This window comes from Tachypleus tridentatus, chromosome 7, assembly GCF_004210375.1.
Source record: "Tachypleus tridentatus isolate NWPU-2018 chromosome 7, ASM421037v1, whole genome shotgun sequence".
Lineage (NCBI taxonomy): Eukaryota > Metazoa > Arthropoda > Merostomata > Xiphosura > Limulidae > Tachypleus > Tachypleus tridentatus.
The window spans coordinates 66,784,174-66,807,071 of NC_134831.1; the positions used below are offsets into that span (position 1 = coordinate 66,784,174).

The window sequence follows — 22,898 nt, forward strand, 5'->3', positions numbered from 1 at the left end:
TCCTTAACTGGGGAGCAATGATGCATATAATGGTGCCAAATCTAAAATTTGATTAATCTGCTTTATTGTCTTGGGGGCTAACGACATTTCAGGGGAGTCGGTCCTGTTAGCATTAGCACTGACTGAAATACCCACTTCGTAATGATGAGAAACACGCTTGAAGTAAAAATTTGTTCCCAAGACGGTTGGAACGTGTATTGAAAACAACAACTTCAATTAAATTAAAGTTTCAATATCGACACCAGCCGTCTTGAGAATACATGAGTACCCACTATTTATTGTAACTTCATCTTGAAACGCACATTTGCTGTTTGCTTCATGAGCTATCCCTCAAACAGCATGTATACGAACAAGATTACACACTCTAATATCAACCAACATAGAAACTTTTGAAGCACTCAAAGAATCATAGAAGTACAGACAATACATTTCCACCAAGTGGTTGGTTTGTCTCTTCCCTAAACTTTTATTAAATTTGTAACTTAATTACGTGTTTTCGGAAAGAGACGAATAAACAGAGCATTTACTATTTAAAGACCAATAGCTCAATAAGGACTGGAACAGGTTAACCTGAATATGACTAGGAAGGTCGAAACGTTGTTCTTTGCTTTATTTTAATAAGTGTTAATACCCATACCAGCTGTCTTGATATACATTTTTACTTCAAGTGGGTTTCTCGTCATCACAAAAAATGGAATAGCTGATAAAATTAGTATATTTTAAAACGTCTTGTGACCATACAAATACAAGAATAACCCAAGAATTGGCAGTGGGTGGTGTTAACTAACTGTATTTCCTTAGTTGATCTATTCAAAATTAGGGATAGTTAGCGAAGATATCCTACTTACAAACTTGCACAAAATAAAAAAAAAAACAGCTGTTTAAATTATCTTTCTGCAGTCAGAGCAACAATACTTAGAGCCACCGAGTTTGCATAGATTCGTATGTTTCAGTTAACCGATGTATTAAATGTTGCAGTTGACAACGTTGTTGAGCTATGATGGTTATTTTTCAACGCAATTCTGTGGACTTGAAATCCAGGTTCTTTCATTCACTAACTTGAGGAAGACGAAAGAGGCATAGCAAAGTGTTTGTAGAACTCATACAAAACAGAAAAGTTAAATATGTGGTGTTTGCAAACGATTAAATAAGCCAGCTCGTCCAATTTTGTATTATTTTATCAAAACCTTTTCTGTATATTTTTCTTCCGTTTTAAAAAGTCATATGAATAGCTCTTTAGAAAAAAATATTATGATAGAAAATCGAAACACACTCGGATCAGAGGTAGACATGGATGTATATATCGTTCAAAGGAAATAGGAAGATAAATCATAGAATGATTTAACAAATTAGAAACATATTCTGACAAAATAAGCTTTTCGTTTCGTAATGCTTCATTACACAGACAAAAAAATAAAAAATATATATAATTTTAGGTTTTATTACACACAGAGCAAGATTTCGCTACTTCTGTCCCAAGATATGCTTACACAGTAACCAAAACCACCGTGTGTATCTGAATATTAAAAACGAACAACAACATTAGAGTTGCATTTTTCCTGAGCTGTGGGCGTGAACACTTTGTGTATACAGCTTACGGTAGGTATTTTTTTTTAAGTTTTATTTTGTAGGTTATCACGTTAAAATGTAAACCTAAGCAAGCTGGTACTTCTTAGTTCCATGAAATGTACTCAAATCTGTAAGTTTTTCGAACCATACACACGATACTCTTAGCAAAGTAATGTCATAACTAATATTATGAAAGTGTTAAAGTAAAGGAAACTGAATAAACCTGAATTAATGTTAACAGAATCGCATCATTTGCCACCAATGATTCGGAAAGTTTAATGATTGAGTAACTAAGAAAACAAAAAATAAAAAAATGACACCTAAATTAAAGTATTGCAGAGAAAATCTTAAAAAAATACGCGGTTTGCTAGAAAAGCATTTCAACATAGCATTTTGTGTGTGAAATGGCATCCATATTTTAGTGAGCCACAAACAGCATTCTCTTTTATTATTATTTTTTACAGCCTACGCAAGTTTCTTCCATCCTTACGTCTTCAAGGGTCCTTCGTAGCTCGTGAAGTAATATTTATAGCCGTCCACTGCCACATTCTCGAGTCGAAAACCACAACTGTCAACAGCCATTCTTGGCTTGCTAAACGGCTAACTGTTAACAGGTGCGAATGAAGACGACGATCCACAAATTTTCTCTGTGAACCCATTAGTGTCAACCTGAAATTAAAGGCACTGCTAGAGAGCCTGATTTGTGGGCTGTTTAGCAAAGACTTGACATAACTGTTCTGGTATACTTCACCGTTAAGTGCCAAATATTTCCCAAGAAACCATCTCCAAAGGCGGGTTCCGGATCCCAGGGCAGAGCTGGAAGGTTGTAACATCACTAGAAAAACACTTATAAGTGCCTGTCGTAGGCTTTCAGAAAGACAAAGCAAGTCCATCCAGCTGATTCAAGACTTCGTAGTTTAGGTCGTCACATGAAATATACAGCACAGCGAAAGTCATATGTTACAGTTTTCTGCTGAGTAGCCTACTTCTATTGTAGGATATGCATGTGTGTATTTTATGGCTCACTACATGGCACCACATAGATCACCGCTTTCTTTTGCACTAAGGTTTCTTATTTTCAGAACTGGGAGCCTTTCTTAAAGTTTCTATTACGATCTTTCTTTTTTTTAATGTTGTCAATGAAGCTATTTTTGGTTTTAATAAAGAAACTTTTCAAAAATCAAACTTAAAACAATGTTAAAAACAAATACAAATCTGACAATGCACAATCACTGCTATTTTCGCCATTACATTCTCTAGCTGAAGAGAATACAATAGAAAACTATAAAAAAGGGTTTAATATTCGAAAACTGTATGTCTATAAAATGTTTGTGATACGTAATCCACTACCGATTGATTGTAACGTAGCTGAAGCTTGAATGTATTGGATTGCAGGTAATATCACTCATTAAGCATCGTTAAAGTGTATTATTAGTAAAATGCATCCTTACTTACCCACACCCCAAAGCGATTCGAGCTTATGGCGCATCCACGTGACCAAATTGAGACAGGAGGCCGTAAAGCAAGAAACCTCGGATTCAAAGATCCAGTTCGGTAACCTAGGTAATATCCGGCCCCCAAAAGTAATCATTGACAATTGCCAGTTAAATACGTCTTTAAGCGTCTTAAAACCTCCGATATATTCATCAATCCTGTTGAAATGCTGTCATCACGAATCAACTATACGTTTAAAAAAACTGCGTTGTAGTTTTACTTATTAATAAAACGGCTTTGATTGTCAAACTATGTAATGTGAATGTCATTATCCTACTACCAACTTTTCCTATTACTATTTATCATCAGAAACTATATGTATTATTGTAGGACAGAAAATATAAAACACTATATCATTTTCGACTTAATCTACAACATTTATGTGCACACTTACAGTAAACTAATACTCATGAATCAAAAGCACCATTTCCTATACGAAAGCCGCCATATTGAATGTATATATTTTAACAGTCTCTGGTCAATAAGTTCATTATAGTTGCTGAGGCAACAAAAATGTTCGACAATAACGTTTAGTTCAGGAACAATGTATCCAACAAGAATCTCAGCTTTTGAGCTCTAGGTTACACAAAAGAGACTAATATAACACAGACATTGTTTTACATAAATTTAAAAGCGTAACACAAAGTCGCGACACCTGGTGAAGATATTTTACTGTTCTTGTTTTACCACATTAAAAAAATGGCTTTCCAAAAACAACGTAATTAAAACTTATAAATCCAACCAACGAGTTTAAAATTAGATGGGTAATTAATTCAAAGTCATTTCAAAGCATGTTAAATGTGTAAAAGGGATTTAAAAAACACTAGTAAAGAACCCTAATTGGGGTTAATTTATGAGATGCTAAGAATCTTGGTATCTTTCAAAAGTCTTTACACTACACACTAAACCTTTATACGGTCTCTAGAAACACAGAATAAGTAAGAATGTCACGTTATTTACGTGTGTGTAGAAATTCTCTTGAAAGGCGCAATGACATTTTAAGAATATTATGATTGTGGCTCAATTAATGATAAATCTATTTCTGATCAAGCGGAAATATTAATATTTGTTTCCAATACAGAAGCTCAGAATGTTTTACTTAATTTTCGTGGTAAATAGTTTTGAAAATGTTATTATTAGTTTTTATATTTCGAGCAAAATAAAGTGTCACCATTACGTTAGTTTTACCATAGATGATCCTTGTTGGACTCAGCAGATAGTCCAGTGTGGTTTTGCTATAAGAAAAAAAAAAACCACAGATGATAATAAAATTGTTATATAAATTCAACCTCACCTATGGAAACCTATTTTATGAAAAACGGAAGGAGGGAGAAGGTGTATCATACTAAAATAAAATGATCGTCTAAACATGTCAGATCTGTTCACTGAGGTATGATAAAAAATAGAACCTGGAGTATGACATACGAGAAAATCGCCTTTTCACTTCCTTCTCATAACTTTGCAAGTTATTCAATACAGTAGAAAGTCGCCATAAGCGTACTTACGATACAGAAACATCATGTATCTACAGTCTATTAATACACAAATATTAAATATATTCTACTCCAATTTAAAGAGCATTTACAAATCAATATGTATATATCAAAATGGATATGATAAATATATACATTTAACAAAGATAGTGCATAACTCTGGAGTGAAATACAGTCTTCAGAATACTTCGATACTTTTATAGACTGAATACACCAATACATCTTCAGGGTGTAATACAGTTCTAGAATATTGTGATCCATTTGTAGATTGAATAGTCCAGAACATCCTCAAGGTAAAATACAATCTTAGAATATTATGATCCATTTATAGACTGAATAATCCAGCACATTTTCAGGATGGAATATAGTTCCCAGAATACTGTGACACATTTATAGACTGAATAATCCAGTATTTTACCAAGATGGAACGAGGTCTTGAGAACAGTGTGATACATTTGTTTATAGATTGAACGTTCAAGTGGAATGACAAGATGAAATATAGTTTTCAGAAGTTTCTTATGTGTGGAGTAGGATATCGCCTACAGATATGCATCATCTAATCAGTTATAACTCTCAGTCGTGCTGAGACGTTTTCCCTTTTTATCATTGTGAATCATTACCATCGTAGCTAGGAACCAGAATACATTTAGTTACCTAATAAAAATATGTTTTACATTTGGCAAGATGATTGCTAACTACAACAATATTTTGAGTTTTTTCGAAAAATTTTCACGACAGGAAAAGTGCACTTTCTAGACGTTCCTGACGGAGCACACGGCGTCGTTAAGAGAAATGCAATCCCACTCAGTCCTCATAGTGTTACCAATACGGTGTTCACCCGTGTCCTTCTTCTTGTCAGACTACGTATGCTGACCTGCAACTCCACCTCATCAGTCATGTTTTGACACCCATGTTTGTATGTTTTCTGACAAGCCAGGCCTGTAATCATTAACAAGCGCTTTGAAGTTTCCCGCCCTGGCAGACTTTGACGGGGCATGTGTCCTTTGGCTGATTTCTGTTTAAAACCTTTGGTTATAACTATCACTGTTCTTTACACACAAGAGGAGAGACCGACGTGTCCTGTTATCCCCCGAAGTCTCTGTTTTATCACGGATTTTACATCACGTGGTGAGGTGTTTTTGAATGTCTGAATGACTCAGTAGTACAATATAATATATCAATTTAATATTGCTTTACTTCCTGTATTTGCGTTTTCTTAAAAAATCCAGCCTTTATTCATTGAGATGCATTATTTAGGATATTTATTCTGTCATTTCTTATTTTAATTTCTTTACATTTCTCCCAATTTTTCTGATTCTTTTATATTTATCACACACACTCCTTATATTTTGTATATTCACTATTTCAGACTATCTTTGTAATGTTAACATGTTTCGTAGTTCGTAATTTTAACATCGAAACAGGCATCATATAATGAATAAATTATTTTTTATGTAATAATACAGATAGAAAACAACCTTAAAATAGATCAAATTGATAAATAAGTGACCGAGAAAAAGAGAAAGCTCTAAGTTAAATCGATTTTTGAGAGAAATGAAAGAGAAAAAAACATATCTACAGATACAAGATAGAAACATTATAGTTTTGAATGAAATTTAGCAAACTATCGCCTAAAAATATATCTAAACTAGTTTTATTAAGAAATTGTTTTCATGTAATAAAATTGTTATTGCAACTTATATTAAATATGGAACTCAATATTTCACTGAGATTCGAACTCCCGTCACACCAAACATGCTCGCCCTTTCAGCCGTGGATGTGTTATAATGTTACGGTCAATCACACTATTCTTTGGTAAAAGAGTAGCCCAATAGTTGGCGGTGGATAGTGATGATTAGCTGCCTTTCCTCTAGTCTTACACTGCTAAATTAGGAACGGCTAGCGCAGATAACCTTCGTCTAGCTTTGCGCGAAATTCAAAAACAAACAGATTGAAACTCGTGATAACGAGAAACCCATATGAAGTAAAAATGTATTTCAGGACGGCTGGTATAGGTATTAACACTTTTACTAATAAAGCAGAGAACAATGTTTCGACCTTCTTAGGTCATCTTCAGGTTAAGCCTGCTCCAATCTTTATTGAACTATTGTTAACCTGAAACTAATCTTAGAAGGTAGAAACGTTGTTGTCTGCTATATTCGTAAAAGTGTTAATACCATACCAGTTGTCCTCAGATACAAACAGATTTGAACATGAAATTTCATTCGTTTTCACACTTATCACTTTTGTTACTACAGTTATTCTTCATTTGCTTAAAACTGCACGAACATTTACTCGTTATCGATCTATTGTATATAAACCAAACACATTTTCACACTTAAAACTATAACCAAACACGTTTTTACACTTAAAACTATAACCAAACACGTTTTTACACTTAAAACTATAACCAAACACGTTTTTACACTTAACACTCCTACGAAAAGTGGGACCTAATAGGCCCCAGAGAAACTTGAAAGGTTATTAATATTAGGCTAATAATTTTGTATTTAAATGAAATTGCCATTTAAATCCATTAATGAATGGATTAACGAGATTCCCACTGTCCCTATCTACTATCTAGCGAAACCACAGCCAGGGGAACGAGCTTGGAGAAATCAGGACTAGAAACGTCTTTTCGTAGGAGTGTTAACACTAAAACCAAACACCTTTTACACATAAAACTATTTTCTTCTTACTATTTTCTTCTTACAGCAAAAAAAAACACAGGTAAATATCTCTAATAGCTTCATGCTCGCACGCGTAAGTCAAAAACCGGTTGTGTTCGTTGCTGACATTAATAGAGTGTGCTGGTTAATACTGTTCAAGCTTAAGATGCGAGAAGCCACGTCTAACAATAGAGCTGAAATCCCCCAGCTTTGAAAAAGTGGGGAGCCGCAGTCGGGCTAGCCTGCTAATGACCGTAGCAGGATAGACCACGCTGCTGATTTGTCAGGGCAATTGACAGCCGGTAACCCTGCTGAAGGCAGCGGCGTCTTTGTGAGCTGTCTCTCGGCCACAAGAGGACCGTGACTCAAGACAGGCGGGTCCATTTTAAGAAAGGGCATCTTCCAGCAGTTGTAAATGATTGAAGAATATATTTCTTTGTGGGTGTTTTAACTTCTGGCCTTTATGTTACCGAGAAGTAATTTATTGCCGTGTAGTCGTGTCAGTGAACAATCAGTTGAAACATCAATGTCGTAAATAGACGTTCGCCAGGCACTGTATAAAACGTAAAGCAGTTCTTTGATCACGTTAGACGGACTTGTTCTTCCCATTACTCCTTTTGCTCCTTCTCTTCAGCAATTTTTAACATCTTATATAGTAACAAATTGTAAATCATAAACTATCGTTTTCCATCCTAAAGTTTGAGTATGAAACCATAGAGTTTATTCTTTGAAAATAAGTTGTTGTTTTTTGTTTTTTTCGTATGTATTGTTGTTTATCACACACTTGATTTTTTTGCCAGTGCAAAATTTGTAATTAGTGAAAAGGATTTACTATCATATATTTATTTTAGTATCTATGTTTATTTTAGTTTAATATATATTTAGGAATAAATGTAACGTGTGCTGTTAAATGTGTATTGCTAAATTCCCGTCTATTTACTAAATTTGTAGAAGATTCTCGAGTGTAAGAATCAATAATTTGTTTTATGAAAGCACTAAAGTATCGTCAATATTGTTACCTTACCTGAAATTATAGAATGTCTTCTCTCAAGCTTATAAAATAAACCAACGCGACATACGAAGAGACAGTTTTATATTGTTGGTTTGCTACAATTAGTATATTATAAATTCCGGAAGTTACAACTATGTTTAACAGTTATTAATCGGGAAACTAAACATATTCCTCCAAAAACATTAGATACCTTCAGCGGTAAAAACAACTCACGTGTAATCAGTAAAAGAGCTGGCTAGCTACCCGTCAAGTAACCTGTGCCGATATCAACTCGAAATCAATTCGCTCATCGTAAACCGTCGATAAAGTATTCCATTTCAGACCAGATAGAAGACTATATTATTTGTAAGTTTGAAAAAAAGGATATAAGTCATTATTTGTAATAACTATTTATAATAGCCGTTATTATAAAGCGTATTATCATTATTTGTATAATAAAATATATTTGTATTAAGAACGAAAATTGTATTTATCATTATCGCTGGCAAATATCATAAATTTGACACATATTAACATTTAATTAACTTTTAAATCAAAATGAAAATTTAACTCAGTTTCAGGCCATTTAAAATCGTAATACGTAACGTAATAGATTGGAGGCTGGTCCGAGGTAAATTGTAATAAGTAACACTGGTCTCTAAACTTCATTTAAACAGCGTGTTTGTCAAACTTAGAATCGCTTTCTGAAATTACCATAAATAACTTGCTGTAATAAGTCGACAAACTATGACACTGCGAAGGAGCAAAAACGTTTATAACTACTGTAAGACTACAATGATGTGACTCACGTGAGGTGAGATATGTATCACCCTTCATAACAGTGAAACAACTGATACTAAAATAAAAAATCTAACAACGTTTGGATTATGGTTAAGTTATCACGTTAGAAACAGTTAGTTAATCTTCCATTTAAATGCATGGTTGTAATATATGGTTTCAGCGCCTGTATTCTTTTAAAACAAAATGTTCCGTACAACAGATAAATAAGCACATCGTGATTTTATGAGGTGAAAACGACATCCTATCATGCACATATAAGGTTTCCTTAACAATTCAATTAAAGCCTGAATGGAATCTTTGTGAGCTAAGAAAATCTTCAGTTCTTCTCAGACAACTAGGGCAGAGAATACTAAAAATATTTACGTGTTCATCTGAGCACCCTATTGCAGTATTTCACGGTTTGTCTAATTTAACCCTTGAATTTGTGATCATACTGCACTTTGAAATAAAATTCTTTTAACAAAATTTATTTTCCAAGAAATGTTCTTTTAGAGAAAAGTCACATACATACACAAGAAAAAGCTAAAATCAGTATCACGTGAATATAAAAGAATCATTTCGAAAAGCACTCTCGTCCACGGAGCAGACAGCTCTAAAAATACTGTGTTTTAAGTCAACAAATCATGATTGTCACTAAATCGTTAAATTTGTACGTCACTTATTTGATTTCTGATGAATCACAATATACATGGGTACGTTTAAGCAAAGCCCAAGAAGCAAAAACGTGCTCGGCAATTTAAAGTCTGTATTTGGACTATAGCCACATACTATAAGGTTTTTTTTTATTAAAGTTAGAGGAAGAAAATATACACATACAATGATTCTTTCTCCTCACTGTCCTGTTGTATTTGTGCTGGTGAAACTTCCACTCAATTACCTCGTAGTAAGAATATAAGTTTTATCTGAGTGCTGAGCTTATGATGTCGCAGTTTGAAAGGGGTAAATTAACTTTGATGAAAATAAAGAGGTACATTTTTAACGAAATCTCTTAAATGTTGTAACCGTATCAAAATTTGTTACAGATAGAGAGAGAGTGGCTGTTAATATACTGAACACAGATGTATTCTTATTTCATGAAACTTGAATGAAATCTTAACCTGAAATATTATACGTTTCTAAAACGTAGAAAACGATAAAGTTTTCATACTTTCCCACTGCATTGATAAATTGCACAGTTCGAACTGAATTTGATTTTATAAAATGAAGATTTAAAATTGTTGTTTTTTGAATTAAGCACAAAGCTACACAATGGGCTATCTGTGCTCTGCCCACCACGGGTATCGAAACCCGGGTTTTAGCGTTGTAAATCCGCAGACATACCGCTGAGCCACTGGAGGGCAAGATTTGGAAATCTTAAAAGGATTATTGTAGATTCTAAAGACTGGGACAATATATTATTTTCACTGAGAAATGATAACACTACGTTTATTTGTTTCACTAAGTTTAGGGCCCGGCATCTACAGGTGGTTAAAGCACTCGACTCGTAAACCGAGAGTTGCGGGTTCGAATCCCTGTCACACCAAACATGCTCGCCCTTTCAGTCGTGGAGGCATTATATGTTACGATCAATCCCACTATTCGTTGGTAAAAGAGTAGCCCAAGAATTGGTGGTGGGTGGTGATGATTAGCTGCCTTCCCTCTAATCTTATATTGCTAAATTAGGAACGGCTAGCGCAGATAGCCCTCGTGTAGCTTTGCACGAAATTAAAAAAAAACACATTATGTTTATTTGTTTCAGGATTTTTGCGCAAAACAACACAAATGCTATCTGTGCATATCTGTCCCTAACTTTGAACTGACAGACTAGAAAGAAGGCAACTTGTCTATAGCACTTATCGCCAACTCTTGAGCTATTCTGTCTGACCAAATAGTGCAGTTTATCTCCCAAGGTGTTTTGCGTTTTAAGTTAAATTTGATGTATTAGCGAAGCACATTTCAACAGTGCAGAATAAAGTAAACTGACCTAAACTAGTTCTAAAGTTACGTATGTTTATGTTTATCATAATCATTTTCAACACACATATATAAACATTGAATTAACTTAAAATACGTAAGAATGTCCACTTAATTGTTCCTACTTCTATATATTTGTACAGACAAGCTTTTTTCATTTCTTTTCACTTAAGTTGAATGTCCAGAAAAAAAAAGTTTCAGTATCGTATTTACCATAACGTAGCTAAAGTGCAAAAGATGTTTATAAATCTGTGATTTATTCGTTTTAATTACTACTTTATTTTTTGTTTGTGAATTTTCATGTGTTACTTTAAACAAATAATAACTCAGACTCATTCTCAGGGGTTGAATGAAAGTAGAGTTCGTCACTAATCGTAACCAATACACACACAAAATGTAAAATGTTCAATCATGTAACTTAAATCTCTGGACAAACATGTTCATAATTATAACTAGTGAACGTTAAAAATAAAAACAAACACGTCATAGGCATCAGTGTAAACTAGAATATTCATCCGGGATGATTTCTGAAATATGGGAAAGTCTGGTACTTCGTTTGGAAGGCTAACTTTGAAGGAACGTGACAAACGAGAGCATCCTGTCATCACGAGAACATTTGTAGCCCCCAACCCATCCCCCAGGACTGTCATCTCCCTATTAATTTTTTATCTAGCTTTTTTTCTTCTTTGGCACGTCGTTAGCTAATGCTGATATACATACGTCTCAGAGGGATCCGCCACAAGTATGAATGTGAGTCAGCTGCCGGTGGAACATCAGGACAGCTTTTGGCTGTCACCAGGTCCTCACACGCAGCGTACCCTAACGTAATGTAAGCCTATCTCTGCCTGCTTTCTTATATACATACATGAACAGGAGTTTTCTCCTGCTGACCTACTGATAGATTTAGAGCACAGTTGAAAAATAAACATACTTTCGTGTTCTAAACAAAACAACTTGCTGAGTACAAGTTCTTTGTGAACCTTGATGAAGGAAGTAACTCTTGTAAATCTGATCTCGATAGCATTGGTTGTTGAAATAATACAAGCTTACAATATTTCATAAATGCGAAAATGTTGTGTTCCTACGCTGTCTTAACTCCTTTAACACTGATTGTGCTTTGCAAACAGTCAACTTAGTATTTTATTATTGCATTATATTTTGCAGTTTTATTCCTTAATGCTAGCAGACACCATTTAAAATAGTAATAAATATAAATTATTTGTTTCGTAATAATCATACACACATTAGAAACAAATAATACTTGAAAATCAAGAGTCCGTAATTCATAAGTTTCGACACTATTTACCTATATGTGATAGCATTTAGGTTTGGTTATTTATAGTTACGTTTGATGGTAACTATATCATATAAAGATAGATCTCACAAATATTGGTCTTTAGTTTATCTCATGATATTCCAAAGCACATAAGATCAACAGAAAAAAAAGTATTATGAAAACAACCCACAAAAACCCGAGCGTTTTCGGAAAGTGAACTTTCCTTCATCAAGGATAAATATAGATGACTGATAAACTTTATCAGGGGCAAATATAGGTAAATGATACATTCTTTAATATACAAATGAAAAATTAGATTATTCGTGACTTTGGTTCAGAATTAGCACTTGTTTTCTACGAATTGATTTGTTTAACTGTTTTTAATTATTACTGTTACGAGTTTATTCTAAAGAATTATTGATAGGAATCTTCTTAATGTATTGCGTTAGTGTTATAAATTTATTTTGTCCATGTTACAAGCCACTACTAGGCACCACTGTTTTCTAGGAATTGTTAAGATATCATGAGAAACACATGTGCATACATGTTCCTGAAATCATATGTAATTTGAGCCCAGTTCAAACAGCACCAACATATTGCTTAATTAGCTCCCTCTAACGGTGTACGTTGTGTGGCCCAGAAAGTTGCTCATTCTACAAAAATGGTTGAACGGAAAAAAAATGTGGAGTTATTAAAAAAAAAAAAAAAGATCATTAGAAAATTCCAAGAAGGTGTTTTAACGTTCCCAGTAAGAATCGGTTTTCGTGGAGCGATATCGATTATGGAGCGCAACCTCTTTGGGAATTCAACCCATTTTTTCATCATCATAGTACTTATTATGATCTTGCTGTCAGTTTGTAGATCTTAGTTGGTGCATCTGTTCAATGTCACTACATCACCGAGTAGTGCGCAAATCAGTATATCCAACAAAAAGTAAATTAAAAAATAATAGAAAATAATAATAACAAAATATCAGTGCTTTCGAAAATATTAAAGAAAAACTAAAATTCAGAGAAAAGTTGTGGTTCGATAACAATTTCATGTTGGAACATCTGCCTGGTACAGAAGTGCATACTTACTATCACTAGAGCATCGATGCTTTTCTATGCTTGTTTGTTATTTTGTACCACAAAAAAACAAATCACATTTATTCAAGCTTATGAGACAAATGAAACGAAAACATAATTTACAGTCACTCTTAATAAACAATTTTTTTGTGTATTATAAATGAAATTACAAATAGTTTGGTTTCAATTTCGCGTCAAGCTAAACGAAGGTTATTTGCACTAGCCGTCCCTAATTTAGCATCGTTCGATTGGATGGAAGGCAGCTAGTCAACATCGCCAACTCTTGGAGTACTCTGTACCAACGAATTATGGGATTGACCGCACATTATAACGTCCCCACTGTTGAAAGTGTAAGCATTTCGAGAAAATAACAAAATGATCCCTGAAACTTATTCGACTATGTCGAATCATTACCAAGAACGTGTTGCTAGGTGTAACTTTTTTGTACACTTAAGAAGTTATAAATTAATTAATACTTTAAAGGTCAGAGGTCAGAATACTCATGCGAAATAGTTATTAATGTACAAATACTGCTACAAATGAATTTTACTTTAAAAAATTAAAGATAAAACGATATTTTATAAATGCAGTCTTATTAATACAGAATTCTTCAGTTTTTCTTTACTCATGAAAAATACACATATGAATGAACCACAGTCGCAAAAAACAAGTTTTTGCCAACAAAAGTACAGAGTGTTCGGAAAGTCACTGTGCACTTATATATTTATTAACAGATGTGTTTCAGTATAGAATACAGGAGGTAAATATGAATGACAATTATAAACAATGTTGAAAATGACACCCATTGGCATCAATACAGGCCTGGAATTTTCTTATTTTGTTTCTAAACACCGCTATCAATTACTGGCTTGAAATAGACTGAACAGACATATGATTACAAAACTGCACAGTGACTTTCCGAACACCCTGTATAAAAGTACTTGTTTTCGGGTTCGTATAAGTATTTTTATATAACTGAAAAAACTTACAGAGAATGATCGTATTTTACTAGCTGGCTTTCATTTTTTAATCTGTACAATTTGTATGTAATGCAGTTTGGTTAATTAGAATAATAAATATTACATGATGTATGGGTGAGAATTATCGTTTTAATTTTAGCCATATCTTTACAAGAAATTATGAATTCTTCTAAGGACTAATCAAGTAATTCTCAGAAATAACATTATGCTCTTGGATATCCTTTCCTATCAGCTATGTTTTAACATGATATTAGAGATCCTTCTTGCCGAATAGTTTTATATAAAATAAAAAATGAAACGAAGCAAACCGACCACCAACTGTGACAGCAACCACATTAAATGTATTGTGGAAAGAATTAATTAAATTATACAAAGAATAATTAATTTGAACTTTCTATTAAGTCTAAATATTAAAACTTTAGAGAAGTATTTCTCAGAGGGATTTGCTAGATGAACCCGCGTCCAGGATTTGGCCGTTCCGACCCCATTATTTCTATAAGGAAGAAAAAATTTTGACGCTATTCATCATAGTTCATAACAAAAGCATAATAGAAAAAAGTGCATTTCGTATTAGAAAAATAAACATTTGAGATTATTTTGTGTTATATTTAGCAATAAAAAATTGTAACTAATTAACAAATAGAACTTAAATTATCGCATGAGGCTACTAACCATGACAACAATTCATATGATTCCACGTTTATCATAAGTGTTTTCCTTTCACACTGTTTATACAGTTATGTATTCAGGAGGTCTAAAATCTAATCTTCAAATGATGATAGGCCCGGTATGACCAGAAGGTTAAGACACTCGACTCGTAATCCGAGGATCGTGAGTTCGAATCCCAGTCACACCAAACATTTTCGCCCTATCAGCCGTGGGGGCATCATAACTATTCGTTTGTAAAAGAGTAGCCCAAGAGTTAGCCGAGGGTACTGCTGACTAGCTGCCTTCCTTCCCTTTAGTCTTACACTGGTAAATTAGGAACAGCTAGCGCAGATAGTTCTCGTATAGCTTTGTGCGAAATTCAAACCAAACCAATCAAAAGATGAGTTTTATTTATGAATCCTAGTTTATTACTATATTATTAATTAAAAATTACATATTAGAGACAGATGCGTAAAAATAAATGACGTTTCGTTTCTTTTTTTTATTTTTGGGCTTAAACGTTTCTTAGAAAATAATATATTTTACAACTGTTGATATAACTTAAATGGACCGAAATGAATTCATTCGAGTGACAATATAAACGAACGAAGTTCAAAATGAAGATTGAAACAATACACTAGAAGCATTGTATTGTTGACGACCTCTCGGATTAATATATTCGCAAAGGAAAAATCGTAATAAAAATGTCAAAAATCTGTTATATTTATAATCAAACGTTAATTGTTTTCTGTTTAAATAGAAACTGAAACCGTTGCACTGGTGAAATGAAAGTTCGTTTGTAACAAAGGATAGGAAATTGTGCTTCTGTTTTTACCTTAATATAAAAAACAGTAAAAGTGCAATAAAAATACATAAAGTTACTAATACCGAAAAAAAGATAAACTATTTTCAAGAACTCTATCAATATAAAATTAGATGGGGGGTCCAACCCTCTCGTGACCTTCTTCGGGTCACCTTGTATCACTGTGTCAAATGTAGTGCTGATTGATCAAGAAACGTGGAAACGTATGAGATACAGATACACAGACATACTGACGATTATTTATATAGAAGTTGTGGCAACCAACCCCATTATGATGTTCCTAATGTAATCTTATATCAATCTGTCAAAGTTAGTGCTGAAGAAGATGTCTAAAAGTTGCGAACAAACAGACACAAACTTAGCTTTAAACTTTATGTCTGCTTGCCCACAACTGTCTGCAGTCAGCGAACGATAAGTATAGATGGAATGTTATGGCCTTAAACACATAATTTCAAATGATACATTTTCGTCTCTCATAACAGGCTTGCGCTAAAAGGTCGAATCTGATGAACAATGAATTCTCACCTCTGAGTAGGTCCTAATGCTCCTTACCTGTACCTCTCCTACCAGGAGATATGTTGCTTTTCACACTTTGTAGCTTTGTACCTTTTGTTGTTTCGTATATGTGTAATAAACATACATGTCTGTATGACTGAAAATAGGATACGTTTTTCTTTCATTGTGTTTCAGTCCGTTATCCTGAGGGGCAGAGTAATAGTTATACGTTGGTGAAATAATCGGTATCTCATTTATTTTCCAAATATAACACTTGCAAGCGCGATTCCGTTAATTAGTGTGTATTTAACTTGACTAATGTCTGCTAATTACACCAGATGTTCCCATATTAGAGGTTACACGGTTCCCATTCATAAACGTTACTAGTGAAGCCTCTCAGTTACAAAAACCTATCATTTTGGAAGAGTTTCGCAAATAAAGTAATTTATACGCCTAAATACCTTATAACATACTAAATATTATTCCCCGCATCGATATATATATGTGTGTGTGTGTGTGTATCAGTGAGTGGGGAATAAATATTAAAACGGAACTACACTTACGTAATTAATGCCAATAAACAGCGAACCTTCAAATTTTCACGAAATGAATTTAACACAAAACTTGCACGTGACAAAAATTAAAGCGTTGTATCCTCAATATTACGAAAGCAACCAGCTCGCAAGTTATATTTGATATTCATTTACCTTAAAAACGATGCATATAAATGAATTAATTTCATAATTTTTGCCAATAAAGGCAGACTCTCGAGTTTATATAAATGCAGACTCTCGAGTTTATATAAATGCAGACTCTCGTGTTTATATAAATGCAGACTCTCGTGTTTATTTCCGGATCAAAAAGTGTTTCTGCTCAAACATTACATCACACATTTATATATATATATATATAATATAATCTTGTTTTCTTTTGGTTTTACATTGCTTATAAATATTTATTTCCAGCAAACAATGTTGATTCTTAATGTTTTGAAAAACATGAAAGTACATGCAAAAAAACAAACATATTCTATTAAAAAATACCACTTGGTCCTTTTCCTATAGTATAGAAGTTTTGTTTATATACATATTAAATAGTATATATACTCAGTTTTACTAATTTATTCTCACGAGTACACATAATACTCCAAAAATATTTGAAATTAATGTGTGATGTCTCAGCCTTTTTCTCCCTATCACTTTCTAATTTCTGTGAGTGCGTATTTACTAAAACACGTGATTATATGATCGAAATACGCTCCGACTAATGTGTTTTTTACCTTTGTGCACATAAGTATGCTAGGTATTTTTGCCTTTTTTTGACAATTTAATTTTAGCCTAGTCGACAAACTTTATTTAATACTATTTTCGAATCAAGGCATTAGTAAAAAAGGTTTTATAGCACCCTTTCACTTTTTCTTCAAATACGGTATTGGATGTTAGCACTTCTGAAGTTAATACTAATGATTGCACGAGGTCATGGTCACGTGATATCACGATAAAAACTTGAAGACATAGAGAGTGACTACTGGCTTCATTACAAAGTCTTTTGCTAAAACACTAACCAAAGCAAGTAAGTTAACTCTAAACCAATGTTGTATATCTTGTTGAAGATATCTTCTTGACTTGCTATTTAACGCTAATACAAAAGATTTCTGATAAGGCGGTTCACAACAGCACCGTTTTCCAGCCTGTGAGAGAAAACAAGCGCCTATCATTCGGCTGAGTCTTTTTTTTATGGATATTTATAGCTCAAGAGGATTGTTTGTTTCAAGTTAAGCATAAATCTACACAAAGCTAACTATTTCAACCGAAGAAAGTTCTAAACTAATCCTTCCAAGTAAACATAGTTCTAAACTAACCCTACAAACTGAATACGATTTGAAACTAATTCTTCCATCTGAATATCACTCCAAACTAAGTCTTTGAAGTTATTTGAAATCTCACAGCATTTTATTTACTAGTCGACAGTCCATTTCATACAAAGAAAGTTAAGTTTTGGATTTATGAATACGTTTATACAATAATGTCAGTGTAGCGTTTGTAAATTCATACACTATATGTTTAGGAAGTTACGATTATTTGAGATTATCTACGTTGTGCGTGAATTTATCATCAGTAGTCATGTCTGCATTGTAATGAAACGTGAAACACGTTTGTTCATATTATTCGGTCTAGCTGAGTTCATAAAACTGCATTACCCAGCTAATAACAGAAGGCTATGACTAGTAAACCAATGTGACTAAGAATATGACTTATTTCAGTCTACATTGTTGCTGTTTTATTTGACGAAAATAAAAGGATGCAGTGATTTAAAACTTTGTAAATCACTTGAACAATTATACTTGTTTGATTCTAAATATATTTTTAATTAAATAAGCGTTTCTCGTATATATTCAGAATATTGGCCTCACAAAACAAATCTCTAAAATTCCTGATAAATTGTCTAATACTATACAACACGCTGTTTTAAGAAATTAGCACATTGTAAATTTGCTTGATGCCAAACAACACGCTGTTCTAAGAAATTAGCACATTGTAAATTTGCTTGATGCCAAACAACACACTGCTATAAGGCATCGCTACATTATAAGTTTGGCTAATGTCACTAACACACTGACATTATGCATCACTATGTTACATGTGTGCCAGTTGTGGTACAACACACCGACTTAAAGCACTGCCATAGAACTGTTTTCCTTGATGTCAGTAACGCATTGACCTAAAGCATCTCTACATTATAAGTTTGCCCAATACTGGACTACAATCTGGTGTAAAACATCGCTACATTAAGTACACGAAAGTAACTTAAATTGCTGAGATACTATTTTACCTTTTTCAAAAATGTAAACTTTCAAGATGAAATATAAACTGTATAGGTATCAGAGATTTCAGTACATCTTGTGGCGAGCTGTGCCAACACTTTTCAGCTGCATTTTTCCTCTCAAAGTAATTTAATACTGCATATAGCGACTTTTCTTATGATCAACCTATCAGAGCTGATGCTAACTGAAATAGTTTAAAATTTAACGATAAGGTAAAACGGTTTATTTCAAAACCTTCACTGTACAAAAGTGAAGAAATATGAACTCTAAATATATAATAATAGGTTATTTTCGCTGACCTATTCGCAATTAATATAATAAAAAAAACACCTCTATCACATTACTCGTTACCATGAATAGGTGAACAAATCATGAACTCTATATCTATGTAAAATGAAGACAGTTTCACTGGCCCATTCACAATGAATATAACAACAAAAACAATTACCACATCACTCGATTCTAAGGTGACAGAATTTCCAAGACTTGGTGTATGAAATAAAACACTATCTATGTTAAAATGTATTATTTTCCAGTTTCAAGAAAACAAAAGAAACGTATTATAAAATCTTAGAAAAGGCCTAACTCTTGTTCTTTTCTCGTGTGAATATCGTTAAACTTTACTTATGTACAGACACACACATATATATATATGTAGTTTAGAGGTGTTTATATTTAAGGGTGTGTAAACATATAACGTGTATTGTATATTCAAATATGTGTGTGTGGAGGTATGAAGGTGGTATTCAACATAAATTGAATATATATACGTGTGTGTGTAGTGTAGGTATCTAGCACGAAATGAATAGGTATATATGTGTGTGTGTTTGTAGATATATAACATGAATTAGATAGACATGTATGTGTGTGTCTATGGACATACAGCATGAATTGGATAAGCATGTGTGTGTGTGTGTCTGCAGGTACACAGCATGGACTAGTGAAGTGTCTATGTATTAACATCAGTATTTTTATACTAAATACAACATCAAGTTTCCCTCATGTCGAGAATACTGTTATGCAAGAAAACTATAAACATCACGAGGTCCTGTGGTAAAATATCTGATCTTTTGCTTTCCCAGTAGCTGTTAGGACCTTCATTATTTAATGTTTATATACGTATATAGCATTCGTCTCTGAATACACACCCTAACGCTCCACATTTTGACTCTTGTGTTTACTTAACGTTCAACAGCTGTTTGTAAGAGATTTCAATAGAAACAAAACAACTTGTCAATGATTCTAAGAATATTGTAACTCTCACAACAGCTTAGAAGACAAAAAAAAAACACCGTCATTGATTTACAAGTGAAATGCAATACGAAAAGCCAAAGAAGCCGTGTAATTACAGCACATAAGCTAATGTCTGTTCTACCACATGAAAAGAGGTGTCTGACTTCTCTCATACTGGATCAGAGAGAACAACCGTCTAGAATCTTGTATAACATAAAATCACCATTTCCTTACCACGGTCAGTCATTTTTACTATTGTCCATTCCTTCCGACAGAGCACTCATTGATGGAAAACCATAACGTCAGACGTGTGAGACAGAAGCCAGAACTTAGGATGGGACGTACTTCCCGGCTTCCCGCAAACGGAACCTTTCATCTCCGTCTCGTCGTCGAGTCATAAATTTCGACCAAGCGTTATGTTACGACTAGTAGCCCCCGTTCTCCCCCTACTGCACAGCGGGGTCCCGAACCTACTCGGGTGTCCTAACGCCGCCCGTATCTCACACAACATCCCTGCCCTACAGCTCTGCAGGAGCCGGCGTCGTCACAGCGACAGTTACTGAATAGGTCTCTGTTACCGGATAGTGCTCCATCCACACACTGTTGACCCGCTCATCACGGGTTCACTGCAGCGACATCCATTTTTCACAGACTCTTTTCTTCTGTTTCTTGCAGAGTTTGTCGCTTTGTCAACTCGGTATTGACCACAAGACAAGAAGACACGTCACTTGCCCTAATAGCCTGTCATTTCCAGAGCTCTGCAGAAATGCACTGGAAGGCTAGCTTTTGTTGGAGATTTTGTGGGCGGCTAGACGCAATCAAAAACTACCATCACATGGTAGAATCGGCGAACGTGTTTTACTGTTGACAGGGTATTGTTCAGATGACGTTTACCAAACTTCTGTGTTACACAAAAGTCAGGTTATGTCACGACACTTAGAAACTCTTTTAAGTTTGTTATTTTTTAGACAAATGTAGCATAGAAAAGAAACGCATGCGTAGAGAAAATTCACAACAATACAATATTTATTTCCAAGATAAGCTGAATGCACATAAATTGTGAAACTGCTCAGGCAATATCAAGCTCACAATTACAAAATTAAACCATCTAGTATTGACTGCCTTAAGTTATGTAAACATACACATGTTACATGTGTGATGATAAAGAGATTACCGCTTGAAGTAAAAATGTATCTAAAGACGGCTGGTGTGGGTACTACAACTTTTACTAAAATAAAATTTTAATACCCATATCAGACGTCTTGAGATACATGTCATATGTGCGTGTTGCTTTCGGGTACGTGTGCAAATGAATGTTTATATATATATTATTTTCATATTCATTACAGCTGATGGTGGATTCTCACAAGTTAAATTGGTGATTTTTAACCTTTGCATAAAACAGACCCGATTAAAAATATCTAGCGATTTTCACAACAGTATTTTCACATGGTTACCAAAACAAATGAGAGTGAAATACTCATTCGCCAGCAAGAAAAATTACATAATCGTCAATTAATACACAATATTTCAATTTTAAACAACTGGAAATGTCAACACTGAAGAGCCCGAAGGTGATATTTTGGCAGTTGGTCCATCTTGTCGTTGGATATCAAAGTTATATCAAAGGAAATTGTTTTAAGTTATTTACGCTTACAACGTAAACAGAAGTCATCTATGAAGCTTCTGAATGAAAAAACTTGTATCCTAATCGCTGACCACATCTTCTCGTAAGGTGTCTATTAGAGAAGAGAATAAGGTATTTCCGTCTTTGGTCAGGTCCTCCACAGAAATATTGTATACTGTAATTGGTATATCTAACGCGATCTTACATGTCTATAATATGTACACTTTCTGGTTTGGTATACATTTGTGCAAATTACAGAGTATAGGTATAGCATAAATACAGTTATATTCCAAGAAAAAAATGTACTTTAAAGATGCTTTATTAACAAATCATGATCGTAGTCTTTTGGGTGGGGTATACGGAATGAGAACCTGAAGATTCATGGTTTGCGAAATGTTGTCTTCAGAAAGAAAAAATTCGCTTTCTATGTTGAGATAACAAGTTTACCAATACAGATCCCACTAAGCCAGGAACTAGCGGTGGGTGTTGTTGACTAGCTGCTTAGATAAATATAAGGTACGGCAATATGCGTAGACAGCCACTGTGTACCATACTGTAATAAATCGGGTGATACTGATATTTCATTACAGAATTAAAACACTACAACTTGTTACTTTGATAGACAGAAGTTTTCTTTCAAGTTTATACAAATTCTAATACGTTCTGATTTTGTTTTTTAACTTTCATTTAGGTATGGAAAATACGTGATTGTATTCTTATTCAGGAGTGATGTGTTCGTTTGTTTTGGAATTAAGCACAAATCTACACAATGAGCTATCTGTGCTTTGCCCACCACGGGTATCGAAACCCGGTTTTTAGCGGTGTGAGTCCACAAACATGTCGCTGTGCCACTGGAGGGCAACTTAGGAATGGAGAGACCCGTATGTGATTTATTTTTTCTAAGCCGCAGATAAATTAACCCCTCGATTAACTCTTGTTACTGGTTATACCTTTT

General features: G+C 33.9%; 3 long non-coding RNA genes across 4 annotated transcripts in view; 2 read left to right on the forward strand and 1 right to left on the reverse strand.

The window, feature by feature from the left end:
* The window catches only part of LOC143255872 (uncharacterized), a 44,465-nt gene extending 41,153 nt beyond the window's left edge, over window positions 1-3,312 (forward strand). Inside the window, exon 2 of the long non-coding RNA XR_013030904.1 lies at window positions 2,034-3,312. This is a non-coding gene — a long non-coding RNA (uncharacterized LOC143255872). The remainder of the gene's footprint in view (window positions 1-2,033) is intronic.
* LOC143255873 (uncharacterized) overlaps window positions 1-21,060 on the reverse strand; it is a 180,709-nt gene extending 159,649 nt beyond the window's left edge. For both annotated transcript variants that reach the window (XR_013030906.1, XR_013030905.1), the window contains exon 1: window positions 20,551-21,060. This is a non-coding gene — a long non-coding RNA (uncharacterized LOC143255873). The remainder of the gene's footprint in view (window positions 1-20,550) is intronic.
* On the forward strand, window positions 3,366-8,692 carry LOC143255871 (uncharacterized). The gene is made up of 2 exons (XR_013030903.1): window positions 3,366-5,684; window positions 8,424-8,692. It is a non-coding gene; the product is annotated as an uncharacterized LOC143255871 (long non-coding RNA).
* Window positions 21,061-22,898: the final 1,838 nt, after the last annotated feature.